We start from the raw sequence: 16,445 nt of genomic DNA, 5'->3' as shown, positions 1-16,445 counted from the left end.
ATTAGTTGCTTACATAGAATGGTTAATCAACTAGAATCTGGAAAGCTAAAATTGGAAAGTAAGGACCTACTCTTTATTGCTTTTCAGCAAAAAGGAAACCAGAGCCTCTGAAACCCTACATAGTCTAGCTAAAGTGGGTTTAGTATACCCGTTGACGGTTAAGTCTTGCTGAGTATTAGAATACTCAGCCTTGCTGTTGGAAACCTTTTTAGGTATGAGTTTCGAAGAGCAGATCGCTAGCTTGACCTATCCTTGCTCGCTGCCTCCTGGCTGGTCTGTAGAGTGGGATACGTCTTCGGCCGGCAATGACCTTGACGAGTGATATCTTGCTGGTGTTGCCTTTATGGTGATGGCCTGCGCACTGGAGCCGGGATAATTCAGGTGGTTCTGCCACAGTACCAGTACCCGGAGCAGCCACCGTCTTCAGAGCAGTTTGAGCAGCAGGAGAACTTTGAGGAAGGCAAGTATAACATGAACAGCACCTATCACCTTTAAATACATTTTCATTTTGCATTTTAATATTGTATGCCTATAAGGACTTTCCTAATCACTTTATTACCTTATATATATATCCCTTGGGTTGCATTTTGGTTAGTTGTGCTAGGTGCCGCGCTATAACACACTTGGTCCTTTTTAATTAATTTGATTAATGGTATACGCAACTTAATTCTGGGAGTGGCCCGCTTGAGTGGCTCACGTGCTTAGTGCTTAGTGCTTGGTTGGCCACTCTCCCTAAGGACCGGTTCATAGAGCGACAACCTGGGACAACAGCGCTACCACAAGACTGGAATGGGACAGTCTTGGCTTACTAATTAGGTCTTTTTGGTTTGGAGTAACTTACCTGCGGAGCAGGGGTGGTAAGCTTATGTGGCCCTCGTACTGAGTGGCCTCGTCTGTGCTCTGTGTCTTGACGCCCACTAGACCTGCTCCATAGTCGCCGATCCAACCCTCGCGGTTACTCCTTACCAACGAGATTCTTTGTAACAGCCTCGTAGTGAGTTTGCTAGTCATCTCACCTACGGAAGTGTGATGAACAACTAGCGTAGCTCACGACTTGTGGGTAAAGATGTGCAACCTCTGCAGAGTGTAAAACTGGTATACTAGCCGTGCTCACGGTCATGAGCGGCCTAGATCCTCCTTTTGATTAGTGGGGTTATCTTCCTTTGATTAGGGGGGTTTCCCGGGTGGTTGGTTTGGTTTGGTTCTCAGTAGTATCATAATTTTATTTGAATAATTACTATGTAACTGGGTTTATGGTAATTCATCAACTTGTAGTAAATAGCTTTAATAAAATTTTGCCAAGATTAAAAGCTAATGCAGTTGAGTCAGCCAACCTTAGAGCCTCAAAGTTTGTGTTATACTTGTTGAGTACAAGTTGTGTACTCACTCTTGCCTACTCTACTCTTTTCCTCTTGTTCTCTTTGGGGACACCCTACTGCTGCTCAGTTCCCGGCAACGCGGAGGAGTTCACCCGAAGCTACCAGGAGTACGAGGACTTCTAGGCGTTCGTCTCCCAGTCGACATCCCTATGGCGCCCAGCTTCCGAGAGTTTTCATATATGTTTTATGCTTCCGCATATTTGTATCAGACATTTTGTCATTAATGTAATAAATAACATTCGTACTCACTTTATTATATCTTTTTACGTGATATGTGCTGTGATATATTGTTCATTCTGTTGTATATACGTGTGACTTGATCCTGGCACGTATATGATTGCTCGGTTTATATCCTTTTGTAAACCGGGTGTTACAGAGTGGTATCAGAGCTATATCGACTGTATGACGAAAGCCTAGATAGAACTGGTCGAGTTTTATGTCTTCTCCTCTCTAAGCCTTGTCTGCTGAAACTACTTTGCTATTATATTCCTTGCATTCTGAGATTTTTTTTCTCGTCTTGCCTTGATTTTTCTCTATAGGATTATTTTCCGTAGATTCTGGCCTGAAGTAAGTCGACTGACCATCATAGGTGTAAGCTATATGGTCCCTTTATAATGCACAATAGAACGTTCTGCGACACGTTGTGTTAGTCGAGTTGTGTGTTAAACTCGACTAAAGTGTAAAATTTGTATGCTTGTGATTATGCAAGATGGTTGATTTGGATTTTTGGTTGATTGCATAGCTTAGCTGTTAAACTTGCTTAAATGTAAATCGACCCTTAAGTCAAACTTGAATTAAATAATAAAAATGAGTTAGATCGTTGGGGGTAAAACTATGCACTTTGTTTCCCTCTACCTTATCATGCCTTAGGTCTCTCCTGTCTTGCTTGTTGAGAAGAAGGATAGTGTGAAGAGGATGTGATATCCAGGGATTCACCGACGAGGACGTCGGTTTCTATAAGGGGGTAGGGATGTGACACCCCGGCCTAAAGATAGTACGAGAGAATTTGAGGATTGCTCAGATGAGGTAGAAGAGTTATGCAGATCTGAGTTGAAGAAGTGCTTGAGAGCGCCAGAAGAACAAGCACCATTGAAAGGATTGGATCTGACCTATACCGAGCATCCGGTGAAGATACTGGAGACATCAAAGAGAGTTACACGGAACCAGAAGATCAAGACGTGCAAAATGCAATGAAGTGATCACACCGAGAAGATGAGCCGAGGAAGACCTATCCTGATCCCTTTGCTAGCCAGCCCAGAATCTCGGGACGAGATTTCTATAAGGGGGTAGGATTTGTAACACCCTAATTTAAATTTCAGCATTTATTAATAAATTTAATTGGCTTTATTTAATTTCCTAAGATTTATATGCTTAGCCTTGCATTTAAATAAAATTTTCTTTCACAAGTAATTAAAATTCATCTTAGGGTCAACTTGTTTGTGCATTCATGCTGGTGCATAAGTTTTATTTGGTTGAGTGCATAGGAGTTTGAATTCCAATTTCATTTGAATTCAAATAGTTTGAGTGGAGTTTGAAAAAGAAAAGAAGATAGAAAAAGACAGAAAAGGAAAAACAGGAAACCCAACCCAACCCAGAAACCCAGCCCGGCTTGCTTCCTTTCCCGCGGCCCATCCTCCCCGCGCACGGCCCACTCCCTTTCCTCGGCTCGGCCCAGCTCCTGCACCAGCCGCTCCCGCGCGTGCGCCCCGTGCGACAGCCACCTAGGCCCCACCTGTCGGTGCCTTTCCCCGCTCAGACCACGCGCGCCGTTCGCCCTGCCCGCTCGCTGACCCGCCGGGCCCACGCGCCAGGCTCGTCTTCCCCGCCCCTCTCGGTCGCGCAACAGCGGCCTGCCCGCGAATCTCGCAGGAATCACGCCCGTGTGACCGCACGCCGAGATTCCCGGCCCCCTCCTTTAATTGGCCCCGCGACCCTCCCCTGTACCCTACCACGCCACCGCAGCCGCCACTAAACCCTAGCCGCAGCCGCCCCGCCTTGCCTCTGCTCGGAGCAGAGCACCCTACCGCCGTGCCCTCGCCGCTACACCTCACCACGCCACCAATAACCCCCGTGGGAGCTCCGCCTGAGCACCAGGAGACTTGCCGAGCTCGCTTTCCCCGGTCCGAGCCTTGCACGCGCGGGAATTCCACCCGAGAGCTGCCCTGGTGAGTTCGACCTCCGCCGTGATTTCTCACCGCCGTTGAGCCGTGAGTGCTTCTCACCCCCGATACTTGTTCGCAGCACGGCTGCGCATCTTCCAGGCGGATCAGCAAGCCCGGAGGACCCCCGCAGTAGTCCCGTATCCGAGCTCCACCCAGCGTCGCCGCCGGACATCAACACCGACCATGCTGCGCTGCATCACCGGGCAACCCGAGCCCTCGATGAGCATCAGTAAAGCTTCCCGTCCTTTTGCTCTATATATCTAGGCCTGTATCCCGTGCCCGAGGCCGGAACGCCGCCGCCGGCATTCCGCTGCCGCAGCTCCGCCGTGGCGGGCTCCCTGCAGCGTCACACAACCGCGCGTTGCCCCTGTTTTGGCTTGCAGTAGCGTTGCACACACACCCACACCCTTTTCACCCCGACCCGAGCCCCAGAACGGCATGGAGACACGCACGCCTGTGCGCTCCGCTGCGCAGACCCGCTGCCGCCCTTGCTCTCGCCATCCATAGCCCCGCCGAGCCCAGCAAGTGTCCTAGGTGGATCACGCATGTTGCGCTGATCCTCCCTGACCCAAACCCTGGTCGAATCGACCCCCGGAGCAGCGAAAAAGGTGAACTCCAGAGAGTTCCAGTGTGGCGCCGCCGCGGAGAATGAACTCCGGCGACCAGCGCCGCCGCCCCCGTGTTCAAACACATCCTGGCCATTAGATCTGAAGCCGAAGCGCCAGATTAGATCGAGCGTACCGTTTCGCTGGCAACTTTGCTAAAGAGACCCCGCAGTTTCCAGTTTTTAACCCGCGGTCCTAACCAGTGTAAAAGTAATTACATCCAGGCCCTGTTTTATTCACTTAGACCCCTGAGCTTTTTAGATTTTGAACCCGCAGTCTAGCCTGATTGTTTTAGCGCTTTAGCCCTCCGATCTTTTCTGTTTTTATGTTTTAGTCCCTGGTTTTTGCAGAAAACCCCTGGAAACTCTGTTTTTCTTGCAGAAAAGCCCCTAGATCTTGTTTTAAGCCAAGATTTCGCGTTCTAGCTCCGTTTTAGGTGTTCTTTATGTCCACGCGATCGTTGTAACGCGTAGAATAGTTCTAGCTCAGTTTTGTTTGCTATTTTTATGTATTGTTGTACTGTTTCTTAGTGTTTGCTCTTGTTTGCATGCATGTGTATGTGCTGGACTTGTTTTGGCGTTGCGATCGTGAGCAGATGTTGATCCTTTGGAGGAGTACTAGTACCCGGAGCAGCCATTGTCTTTAGAGCAGTTTGAGCAGCAGGAGAACTTTGAGGAAGGCAAGTATAACATGAACAACACCTATCACCTTTAAATACATTTTCATTCTGCATTTTAATATTGTATGCTTATAAGGACTTTCCTAGCCACTTTATTACATTATATATATCCCTTGGGTTGCATTTTGGATAGTTGTGCTAGGTGCCGCGCTATAACACACTTGGTCCTTTTTAATTAATTTGATTAATGGTATATGCAACTTAATTCTGGGAGTGGCCCGCTTGAGTGGCTCACGTCTCGTTAAAATTTGGTTTTTCTAGAAACATGGTTTAGGGGGCCAGCACGGTGCTTAGTGCTTGGTTGGCCACTCTCCCTAAGGACCGGTTCATAGAGCGACAACCTGGGACAACAGCGCTACCACAAGACTGGAATGAGACGGTCTTGGCTTACTAATTAAGTCTTTTTGGTTTGGAGTAACTTACCTACGGGGCAGGGGTGGTAAGCTTCTATGGCCCTCGTACTGAGTGGCCTCGTTTGTGCTCTGTGTCTTGATGCCCACTAGACCTGCTTCATAGTCGCCGATCCAACCCTCGCGGTTACTCCTTTCCAACGAGATTCTTTGTAATGGCCTCGTAGTGAGTTTGCTAGTCATCTCACCAATGGAAGTGTGATGAACAACTAGCGTAGCTCACGACTTGTGGGTAAAGATGTGCAACCTCTGCAGAGTGTAAAACTGGTATACTAGCCATACTCACGGTCAAGAGCGGCCCAGATCCTCCTTTTGATTAGTGGGGTTATCTTCCTTTGATTAGGGGGGTTTCCCGGGTGGTTGGTTTGGTTTGGTTCTCAGTAGTATCATAATTTTATTTGAATAATTACTATGTAACTGGGTTTATGGTAATTCATCAACTTGTAGTAATAGCTTTAATAAAATTTTGCTAAGATTAAAAGCTAAGGCAGTTGAGTTAGCCAACCTTAGAGCCTCATAGTTTGTGTTATACTTGTTGAGTACAAGTTGTGTACTCACTCTTGCCTACTCTACTCTTTTCCTCTTGTTCTCTTTGGGGACACCCTACTGCTGCTTAGTTCCCGGCAACGCGGAGGAGTTCACCTGGAGCTACCAGGAGTACGAGGACTTCTAGGCGTTCGTCTCCCAGTCGACGTCCCTGTGGCGCCCAGCTTCCGAGAGTTTTCGTATATGTTTTACGCTTCCGCATATTTGTATCAGACATTTTGTCATTAATGTAATAAATAACATTCGTACTCGCTTTATTATATCTTTTTACATGATATGTGCTGTGATATATTGTTCATTCTGTTGTATATACGTGTGACTTGATTCTGGCACGTATATGATTGCTCGGTTTATGTCCTTTGGTAAACCGGGTGTTACAACAAGCATACAAATTTACACTTTAGCCGAGTTTAACACACAACTCGACTAACACAACGCGTCGCAGAATGTTCTATCGTGCTATTATAAAGGGTCATTTAGCTTACACCTATGATGGTCGGTTGACTTACTTCAGGCCAAAAACTTCGGAAACTATTCTATAGAGAAAAATCAAGGCAAGACGAGTAAAAATGTTAGAATTCAAGGAATATAATATCAAAATAGTTTCAGTAGACAAGGCTTAGAGAGAAGAAGACCTAAAACTCGACCAGTTCTATCTAGGCTTTTGTCCTACAGTCGATATAGCTTTGATACCACTCTGTAACACCCGGTTTATAAAAGGACATAAACCGAGCAATCATATACGTGCCAGGATCAAGTCACACATATATACAACAGAATGAACAGTATATCACACACATATCACGTAAAAAGATATAATAAAGCAAGTACGAATGTTATTTATTACATTAATGACAAAATGTCTGATACAGAGTATGCGGAAGCGTAAAACAGGTACGGAACTTCTCGGAAGCTGGGCGCCATAGGGACGTCGACTGGGAGACGACAGCCTAAAAGTCCTCATACTCTTGGTAGCTCCGGGTGAACTCCTCCGCGTCGCCGGGAACTGAGCAGCAGTAGGGTGTCCCCAAAGAGAACAAGAGGAAAAGAGTAGAGTAGGCAAGAGTGAGTACACAACTTGTACTCAACAAGTATAACACAAACTATGAGGCTCTAAGGTTGGCTGACTCAACTACATTGGCTTTTAATCTTGGCAAAATTTTATTAAAGCTAATTACTACAAGTGGATGAATTACCATATCCCAGTTGCATAGAAATTAATCAAATTAATTAAGAACTTCTGAGGACCACACCGAAACCACCAAGGTAAGCCCACTAATCAAAAGGAGGATCTGGGCCGCTCATGACCGTGAGAACGACTAGTATATCAGTTTTACACTCTACAGTGGTTGCACATCTTTACCCACAAGTCGTGAGCTACGCTAGTTGTTCATCACACTTCCTTAGGTGAGATGGCTAGCAAGCACACTACGAGGCCGTTACAAATGACCACGCTGGTAAGGTGTAACCGCTAAGGATTCAGGCTCCGCAATGATGGGGCCCACCTTGAGGGGGTACAAGATAACACAGACCAAGCCTCGTAGCGCAGGGACCATTGAAACTCACCCTTCCTCTTGCCCCGTCGGTAAGTTACTCCCGAACCAAAATGACCTAATTAGTAAGCCAAGACCGTCCCATTCCAGTCTTGTGGTTGCGCGGTTGTCCCAGGTTGTCGCTCTAATGACGTACGGTCCTTATGGAGAGTAGCAAGCACAAAACACAGTGCGAGCCCCCTAAACCAAGTTTCTAGAAAAACCAATTTTTAACGAGACGTGAGCCACTCAAGCGGGCCACTCCCAGAATTAAGTTGCATATACCATTAATCAAATTAATTAAAAAGGACCAAGTGTGTTATAGCACAGCAACCTAGCATAACTAACCGAAATGCAACCCAAAGGATATATATATAAAGGATATAAAGTGGCTAGGAAAGTCCTTATAGGCATACAGTATTAAAATGCAGTATGAAAATGTATTTAAAAGTAATAGGTGGTGTTCATGTTATACTTACCTTCGTCAAAATGCTCCTGCTGCTCAAAGTGTCCCGCGGAAGGTGGCTCCTGGTACTCCTCCGATGGATCAATGTCTACTCACGATCGCAACGCCAAAACAAGTCCAGCACATACACATACATGCAAACAAAGGCAAACACTAAGAAATAGTACAACATTACATAAAAACAGCAAACAAAACTAGTCTAGAACTATTCTTCGCGTTACAACAATCGTGTGGACATAAAGAACACCTAAAACAGAGCTAGAACGCGAAAACTAGAGCTAAAACAAGATCTCAGGGCTAAACTGTAAGAAAAACAGAGTTTCCAGGGGTTTCTGCGCAAAAACCCGGGACCTATACATAATTAATAGTTAGATCCAGGGGCTAGCACATAAAAACGCACGGGCTGGACTGCGGGTTCAAAACTGGGAAAGTTCAGGGGTCTAAGTGAATAAAGCAGGGCCTGGATGTAATTACTTTTACACTGGTTAGGACCGCGGGTTAATTACTGGAAACTATAGGGGCGCTTATGCAAAAGGGGCTGGCGCTGACCGTTATCCCCTTGGTTGACTCGGGCTGGATCTGTTCTGGGCCGTTGATCTACGATCGGACGGCCACGATCGGTTGGGCGCGCGGGGCGGCGGTGCGAGTCGCCGGAGACGACGCTCCCGCGGCGGAGGCTCACCGGAGATGGCCGAACTCGGCCCTCCGGGGGTCAAATCGACCCGGGCTTGGGTCAGGGAGGACCAGCAGGACATGGCGAACACCTTTGGGCACTCAGGACAGGCGGTCTGGGATCGCACGTGGCTCGCCACGGTGAGAGGCGGCACTGGGTTGCCGGCGAGCTGCGTTCACGCAGTTCTGGCCCCGCTTCGTGCTTGATTCGGCACTAGGAAGCATCTACGCGATGCAACTAACATTTCTAGGGCTATGGATTGGCTTGGCCGCGTGCGGAGCAGTGCGGCCGCTATGGCGCGGCGGCGCTGTCAACCACGGCGAGGCATTCTACGTGCACGGAGGGATAAAGCAAGGGAACGAGGGATCCGGTGTGTCCCTTACCACCACGGGAAGTTGCGGTGGGACCATGTTGGTGTAGAACATCGATGCAGCACTGGAATTGCGGTGGCGGAGACGCGGCTCGACGGAGCATGCACACAGAAATTTCCATGCAGTGCAGGGTCGGGGTCGGGGAAGAAGAGGTTGATGGCGTTCCTGACTCCAAGGCGAAGCCGCGACGTCGACTTGCTATGACGGAGCGGCCGCGGAACCGCGGGACCAAGGTGGCGCTGAGCTCTGTGCCAGCAATGGCAAGGCGGAGGTGCTGGAGATCGGGATGGCGGCTGCAGAGTGGCGAGGTTGGATGCAGGGGGGTCGCGGGGGCCAATTAAAGGAGATTCGGGGATCTTGGCGCGCGTGCCCCGGGCTATCGCGGCGGAAAATGCGGGCTTGACTCCGTGCGACGAAATCGGATCGAGCAGTTGAACCGCGTGATCTGGCTTGGTGGCGCCGCTTCTAGAAGGAACGAGGTGCGGGTGAGGGAGGGCTGCAGGTGGGTCTCGTGGCCGGGCAGAACGGATGGGACGGTCCACGGGCAGGCGAGGTGACCGGGCAGCGTGTAACACCCGGTTTATAAAAGGACATAAACCGAGCAATCATATACGTGCCAGGATCAAGTCACACGTTTATATAACAGAATGAACAATATATCATAGCATATATCACGTAAAAAGATGTAATAAAGCGAGTACGAATGTTATTTATTACAATAAGGACAAAATGTCTGATACAGCGGAAGCGTAAAATACATATACGAAGAACTCTAGGAAGCAGGACGCCACAGGGACGTCGACTGGGAGATGAACACCTAGAAGTCGTCGTACTCCTGGTAGCTCCGGGTTAACTCCCTCGCGTCGGCAGGAACTGAGCAGCAGTAGAGTATCCCCAAAAGAACAAGAGGAAAAAGTGTAGAGGAGGCAAGGGTGAGTACACAACTCGTACTCAACAAGTATAACACAAACTATGAGGCTCTAAAGTTGGCTGACTCAACTGCATTAGCTTTTAATCTTGGCAAAATTTTATTAAAGCTATTTACTACAAGTGGATGAATTACCATAAACCCAGTTACATAGTAATTAATCAGAATTAATTATGATACTACTGAAAACCAAACCAAACCACCCGGGGAACCCCCCTAATCAAAGTAAGATAACCCCACTAATCAAAAGGAGGATCTGGGCCGCTCATGACCGTGAGCACGGCTAGTGTACCAGTTTTACACTCTGCAGAGGTTGCACATCTTTACCCACAAGTCGTGAGCTACGCTAGTTGTTCATCACACTTCCTTAGGTGAGATGGCTAGCAAACTCACTATGAGGCCTTTACAAAGAATCTAGTTGGTAAGGAGTAACCGCGAGGGTGGATCGGCGACTATGGAGCAGGTCTAGTGGGCATCAAGACACAGGTGCACAGACCAAGCAAAGACGGGGCCACTCAGTACGAGGGCCATAGAAGCTTACCTCCCCAGCCCCGCAGGTAAGTTACTCCAAACCAAAAAGACCTAATTATTATGCCAAGACTGTCCCATTCTAGTCTTGTGGTAGCGCTGTTGTCCCAGGTTGTCGCTCTATAAACCGGTCCTTATGGAGAGTGGCCAACCCAGCACTAAGCACCGTGCTGGCCCCCTAAACCATGTTTCTAGAAAAACTCCATTTTTAAACGAGACGTGAGCCACTCAAGCGGGCCACTCCCAGAATTAAGTTGCATATACCATTAATCAAATTAATTAAAAAGGACCAAGTGTGTTATAGCGCAGCAACCTAGCACAACTAACCAAAATACAACCCAAGGGATATATATAAAGGATATAAAGTGGCTAAGAAAGTCCTTATAGGCATACAGTATTAAAATGCAGTATGAAATTGTATTTAAAGTGATAGGTGTTGTTCATGTTATACTTGCCTTCCTCAAACTGCTCCTGCTGCTCAAACTACTCAGAAGGTGGTGGCTGCTCCGGGTACTGGTACTGGGGCTCCTCCGGTAGCTCAACGTCTACTCACGAACACATGGCCAAAAACAAGGCAACAACATAAACATACTTGCAAACAAAGGCTAACACTAAGAAACAGTACAACAATACATAAAAACAACAAACAAAACTAAGCTAAAACTATTCTACATGTTACAACGATCGCGTGGACATAAAGAACGCCTAAAACGGAGCTAGAACGTGAAAACTAGGCCAAAAACAAGATCCAGGGACTAAACTGTAAGAAAAACTAAGTTTCCAGGGGCTTCTGCGCAAAAACCAGGGACTTAAACCTAATTAACACTTTGCTGTAGGGGCTAGCGCATAAAAAGGCAGGACCTGGACTGCGGGTTCAAAAACTGGAAAGTTCATGGGGCTCCGTGAAAGAAACTGGGCTAATCAGATCTCAGCAGACAATCTGACCTAATACGCTCCAGCTGATGAAGACGAAGCCACTCGCACAACCCGTAAGGAAAGGAATCAACGAAAAGAAGCACGCAGGGTTCATGTAGCTGAATGTGCTCGAATTCCACCGTGCAACCTCAATAACGAGTTCAGCAACGTCGCAGATCCGGTTTTCAGAACACTAATTGCTGCGATGACAGAAGCAACCCTACGACTCATGATGATGCCCCAGAATCTAGAGATAGACCGAGTCACAAATCTCACCAAGAACGCTGTTGAACAACTCGAGAGACAAAATCTGCTATCCTCACTCCATGGCACACGATCAAGGGCTACCGCAACAGTCATACCTCAGGCAAGCCATACCCCCGGAGGCCACTAGCGTCAACAACAGCAGGAGCAGCAGAACCGAAGAAATCAAGAGGATCAAGAAGTCGCGAGCAACCATCGCCCCAAGGGTGGCCAACCTCCAGTAAACCAAGCCCATGGGCCTCAGCCAAACCACAGCAACAACAACCGCGGGCACAACAGGGATGAAGTAGCCAATTCCATCGTGGACGCACGGGACATCATCAACGCAAGACATAGAGCACACCTTGCGGACAACTCCGATCGCTTCCAAGCCCTGAGCAGGGCTTTCGACAACATTGAGTACCCGAAGGATTTCAAGCCTACGAACATCCAAAAGTACGACGGTAAGCAAGACCCTGCTCAATGGTTACGTTCCTCTACCTCCCGATGGCCCTAGAGCTCGCACCCATCACATGGCTCGAAAGCTTGGCGCGCGAATCAATCCACTCGTGGGAGGACCTCAAGAAGGCGTTCGTCGACAACTTCCAAGGGTCGCTACACTGAGTAGCACTCACCACGCCCTGTCCATGATCTAGCAAGAGCAAGGCGAGTCGATCAGATTCTATGTCAAGCGCTTCTTCGACACAAGAGCTACCATCCCCAACATCGCCGATGATGACATCATCGACTACTTCCAGAGCGGCATCACCGTCCAGTCCCTATACCGCAACTTCGGGCGTAATCGCCCCAAAACAGTGGTAGATTTGCGGGACATGATGCAGCACTAGGCAGATGAAGAGGAGCAAGAACGCATTCGCTTTCCCCGCCGCAACAACGACAACAACGGGAAGCACCAAAACGACCGTGGAGGGCCTAGCAACCAGCAGGATCCTACGCGCAATCGTAATCCTGACGACACTGTCGGCACTATGGATCGCACACCGCGTGGCAAGAAGGGCAACAAGTCGCAGGATCAGTTCGATAAGATCTTACATAACAAAAGATGTCCAACCCATCCCAAGAGCAACCACTCGAAGGGGGAGTGCACGATCCTGTGCAAATCCTTCCAGTCGGCACCTGCAGCTGCTCCAAAGAAAGAACAAGACAAAGATGATGAAGCTGACAAGAAAGATCGTGACAGTTTCCAACAGCAGCAAAACGTCGTCAACGTCATATTTGGAGGAGATCCTAGCTTCTCCAAGCGAGCTCAGAAGCTCCTACTCAGAGAGATCCTCTCAGTCGAGCTAGCAATTCAGAGGCCACTCAAATATAGCGAGGTCCCCATTACCTTCTCTAGGGAGGATCAGTGGACCAACTTCTCTGAACTTGGAAAGTTCCCGCTAGTACTCGATCCAGTCGTTCAGGGCTCCAAGCTTACTCGAGTACTCATCGACGGTGGAACTGGGCTCAACCTGATCTTTGCAAGCACATTGGTAAAGATGGGCCTCAACTATATGAGTCTGCTTACTCCAAGCAAGGCTCCATTCTACGGCATCGTCCCCGGGAATTCCTCTACACCAATTGGCTCGGTTACTCTCCCAGTCACATTTGGTACAGAACAGAACTTCCAGACAGAATATATCAAATTTGAAGTAGCCGACTTCGAATCTTCCTACCACGCTATCTTAGAAAGACCTGCACTAGCCAAGTTTATGGCAGTACCGCACTATGTTTACCTGCTCCTCAAGATGCTAGGCAACACAGGAGTCCTTTCACTACGGGGAGACCTCCTCAAGTCTTTCAAGTGCGACAAGGAAGCAATAGATCATGCCTCCACTATTTGGGTTCCTAGCTTTGTCAGCGAAATACTTGCTGCTGCTAAAAAACTCTCACTCAAGGAGCCGATGCCTTCCAAGAAGCCAAGCCAATCATCGGTTAAACCAACCGGTGATGTGGGCACCAAGACTATCTAGTTACAAGAGGGAGACGACTCTAAAACAGCCATCATCGGAGCAAGACTGGGTAATAAATAGGAACTCGAGCTCGTCAACTTCCTTACGGCCAACCGAGACCTATTTGCGTGGAAACCAGCAGATATGCCAGGGGTGCCCAAGGAGCTGATCGAGCTTGCCTTGAAGGTTGACCCTAAAGCCATACCAAAGAAGCAACGGTTACGGCGTTTCTCACCGGACAAGCAAGAAGCCATCAAGAAAGAGCTGGCAAAACTACTCGTAGTAGGGTTCATCAAGGAAGTCTATCATCCCGAATGGCTAGCTAACCCTGTGCTCGTCCCGAAGAAGAACAACAACTAGTGGAGGATGTGTGTCGACTACACCGATCTAAACAAGCACTGTCCAAAGGATCCTTTCGGGCTACCACGCATTGATCAAGTAATCGACTCAACAGCAGGATGTGTCCTATTGTCCTTCCTCGACTGCTACTCAGGGTATCATCAGATCGCCCTAAAAAAAGAAGACCCAATCAAGACGGCCTTCATTACCCCTTACGGGGCATACGCCTACAAGACCATGTCCTTCGGGTTGAAGAATACTGGTGCTACCTACCAGTGTGCGATACAGTTGTGCTTCTCCGACCAGCTACATCACAATGTTGAAGCCTATGTTGACGACGTCGTTGTCAAAACCAAGACCCAGGATCAATTTATTACTGACCTGGAAGAGACCTTCAACAGCCTCCGGAAGTTCCGTTAGAAGCTCAACCCAACCAAGTACGTCTTTAGTGTACCCTCTGGAAAACTACTCGGATTCATCTTTAGTAACCGAGGAATTGAGGCTAATCCAGAGAAGATCAATGCCATCATGTCCATGGACGCTCTAGTTACCATCAAGGACGTCCAGAAGCTTACAGACTGCATGGCAGCCTTGAATCGATTCATGTCCAGGCTTGGCGAATGGGGATTACCCTTCTTCAAACTCCTAAAGCGACAAGATAAATTTGAGTGGACTACAGAAGCCGCGGAAGCACTCGAGAATCCCAATCATCATCTCCAGTCACCGCCTATTCTAACAGCTGCACTACCCGGTGAGGAATTACTCCAATACATCGCTGCGACTACCCATGTAGTCAGTACGGCGATAGTAGTCGAACGTCCGGAGGAAGGCCATGCTTACGGCGTTCAGAGACCAGTCTACTTCATCAGCGAAGTACTCTCTGAATCAAATGTTAGATATCCATCAATTCAGAAACTTCTGTATGGAATTCTAATCACCTCCAGGAAGCTCCGGCATTACTTCGACGAGTATAAGATCTCAGTAATAACTAACTTCCCATTGGGGGAACTCCACAATCGGGATGCCACTGGACAGATTTCAAAGTGGGCAGTTGAATTGGGAGCCTTGGAAATCAACTTCAAGCCAAGAACAACAATCAAGTCATAGGCACTAGTTGACTTCTTAGCTGAATGGCGGGAAAATCAGATTCCAGCACCTCACAACGTTCCAGAGCATTGGGTAATGTACTTTGACGGCTCACTCAAGCTCGACGGAGGCGGCACTGGAGTTCTATTCATCTCCCCCAAGGGAGAGCAATTGAAGTATGTATTCCAAATCTTGTTCAAGGTTTCCAACAATGAAGCTGAATATGAGGCACTGCTACATGGTCTCCAACTAGCAGTTTCTTTTGGCATCAAGCGACTACTCATTTACGGCGATTCTCTACTCATTGTCCAACAAGTCATAAAGGAATGGGACATCAACAAGGATACCATGGACGCATATGTTGAAGAAATCAGAAAGCTTGAAAACAAGTTCTCCGGATTGGAAATCCACCACGTCGATCGCGACAACAATGTGGGAGCCGATGTCCTTTCCAAACTTGGATCTACTCGAGCAGCTGTTCCACCGGGAGTTTTTGTCCATGAACTTCATCACCCATCAGTTCAGGCACAATGCCAACAAGCCACTGACACGGAGGCCCCGACCATAGTCAGAGAAGTACTGATGATTGAAGAAGATTGGCGGACTCTGTTTATCAACTTCATCAAGGAGTTCAAGCTTCCACCACATGTTGATCCTAAAAGCGCTGAAGCTGCCCGCATCATCAGGCATAGCAAGGGTTTAGTCCTCGTTGGCCACAACCTATACAAGCGCTCTGCTTCAGGCATCCTCATGAAGTGTGTTATCCTTGAAGAGGGCAAAGACATCCTTCGAGAAATACACGAAGGAGTTTGCGGCAATCACGTTGCATCAAGGACACTAGTCGGCAAGGCGTATAGGTCAGGATTGTTCTGGCCAACAGCTGTTTTGGATGCAGAAGACCTGGTCAGTCGGTGCCCTGGCTGCCAATTCTTCGGCAAGAAGACTCACGTCCCAGCACATAACTTGATAACAATCCCTCCATCATGGTCGTTCGCCTGTTGGAGTTTGGTCATGATCGGACCATTAACCGTAGCTCCAGGAGGATTCAATCATGTGCTGGTAGCAGTCGACAAGTTCACCAAGTGGATCGAGTACAAGCCCATTGTCAAGATCTCATCCAACAGAGTAGGGGATTTTGTCTCTGACATTATCCACCGATTCGACTTTCCTCACACCATCATTACAGATCTTGGTTCTAACTTCACGTCACAATCTTTTTGGGATTTCTGTGACAACTCCTGCATTGAGGTCAAATATGCCTCAGTAGCTCATCCTCGGTCAAATGGACAAGTTGAACGAATCAATGGTTTAGTACTCGACGGCTTGAAGAAAAGACTCTACGATGCCAACATCAAAAAAGGTGGCAAGTGGATTCTAGAACTTCCTCATGTAGTCTGGGGGTTGCGAACCCAGCCTAGCAAAGCAACTGGATAATCTCCTTTCTTTCTCACCTATGGGTTAGAGGCCATACTACCGGCAGACATCATGTGGAAATCTCCAAGAGTGGAAGCCTATCAAGAAGGAGAAGTAGATGAAGCTCGACAACTTGAGTTAGACTCAGTCGAAGAGGCCAGAATCAATGCCTTAATTCAATTGGCTAGATGTCTCCAAGGAGTCAGACGCTATCATGG

The sequence above is a fragment of the Panicum virgatum genome, chromosome 1N (genome assembly GCF_016808335.1).
Source record: "Panicum virgatum strain AP13 chromosome 1N, P.virgatum_v5, whole genome shotgun sequence".
Lineage (NCBI taxonomy): Eukaryota > Viridiplantae > Streptophyta > Magnoliopsida > Poales > Poaceae > Panicum > Panicum virgatum.
This window is presented reverse-complemented; position numbering follows the sequence as displayed.